The following is a 1782-nucleotide window of genomic DNA, read 5'->3' as shown; positions in this document are numbered from 1 at the left end:
ATGTTAATAGTATGTGAAAACAATATAGAATGAATAAAATCCACAATGCATGTTAATAGTATGTGAAAACAATATAGAATGAATAAAATCCACAATGCATGTTAATAGTATGTGAAAACAATATAGAACGAATAAAATCCACCATGCATGTTAATAGTATGTGAAACCAATATAAAACGAATAAAATCCACCATGCATGTTAATAGTATATGAAACTAATATAGAATGAATAAAATTCACCATCCATGTTACTAGTATGTGAAACCAATATAGAATGAATAAAATCCACCATGCACGTTAATAGTATGTGAAACTAATATAAAATGAATAAAATTCACCATCCATGTTACTAGTACTTGAAGCCAATATAGAATGAACAAAATCCGCCATGCATGTTTTTAGTATTTGAAGCCAATATAGAATGAACAAAATCCACCATGCATGTTAGTAGTATGTGGTATGAATATAGAATGAATAAAATCCACAGTGCACGTTAATAGTATGAGAAACCAATATCAGAATGAATAAAATCCACCGTGCATGTTAATAGTATGTGAAACCAATATAGAATGAAAAAAATCCACCATGCACGTTAATAGTATATGAAACTAATATAGAATGAATAAAATTCACGATCCATGTCACTAGTATGTGAAACCAATATAGAATGAGTAAAATACACTATGCATGTTAACAGTGAAACCAATATAGAATGAATAAAATCCGCCATGCACGTTAATAGTATATGAAACCAATATAGAATGAATAAAATCCACCATGCACGTTAATTATATATGAAACCAATGTAGAATGAATAAACTCCACCATGAATGTTAATAGTATATGTAACCAATATAGAATGGTTAAAATACACAATGCACATTAATAGTATGTAAAACCAATATAGATTGGATTAAATCCACAATGCTCGTTAATAGTATATGAAACAATATAGAATGAATAAAATCCACAGTGCACGTTAATAGTATGAGAAACCAATATATAGAATGAATAAAATCCACCGTGCACGTTAATAGTATTTGAAGCCAATATAGAATGAACAAAATCCGCCGTGTACGTTATTAGTATGTGATACGAATATAGAATGAACAAAATCCGCCGTGTACGTTAGTAGTATGTGATACGAATATAGAATGAATAAAATCCACCGTGCACGTTAATCGTATTTGAAACCAATACAGAATGAATAAAATCCACCGTGCATGTTAATAGTATTTGAAGCCAATATAGAATGAACAAAATCCGCCGTGTACATTAGTGTACAATGAATAAAATCCACCATGCACGTTAATCGTATTTGAAACCGATACAGAATGAATAAAATCCACCATGCATGTTAATAGTACTTGAAGCCAATATAGAATGAACAAAATCCGCCGTGTACGTTAGTAGTATGTGATACGAATATAGAATGAATAAAATCCGCCATGTATGTTAATAGTACTTGAAGCCAATATAGAATGAACAAAATCCGCCGTGTACGTTAGTAGTATGTGATACGAACATAGAATGAATAAAATCCGCCATGCATGTTAATAGTATTTGAAACCAATATAGTATGGATAAAATTTAACAATGCATGTTAATGGTATGTGCAACCAATATGGAATGGATAAAATCCACAATGCACTTTTGGTCATCCAGTTTTCCTGTCATGTAGACATGATGTGAGCTTTTCATTTTACACTTAGCTGTTGGGACTTTCACAATGTGGGTTGTTGGGCGTCCCTGAGCACTAACCACTACTGGTTTCCCGAAGCT

General features: G+C 31.5%; 1 long non-coding RNA gene across 1 annotated transcript in view; it reads right to left on the bottom strand.

The window, feature by feature from the left end:
- Positions 1 to 1782, bottom strand: part of LOC111089321 — a 9219-nt gene that overhangs the window by 4297 nt on the left and 3140 nt on the right. The window contains exon 2 of the long non-coding RNA XR_002613589.1: positions 1645 to 1650. This is a non-coding gene — a long non-coding RNA (uncharacterized LOC111089321). The remainder of the gene's footprint in view (positions 1 to 1644; positions 1651 to 1782) is intronic.

This window comes from Limulus polyphemus, unplaced genomic scaffold (genome assembly GCF_000517525.1).
Source record: "Limulus polyphemus unplaced genomic scaffold, Limulus_polyphemus-2.1.2 Scaffold5885, whole genome shotgun sequence".
In the NCBI taxonomy this organism is placed as follows: Eukaryota; Metazoa; Arthropoda; class Merostomata; order Xiphosura; family Limulidae; genus Limulus; species Limulus polyphemus.
This window is presented reverse-complemented; position numbering and strand designations above follow the sequence as displayed.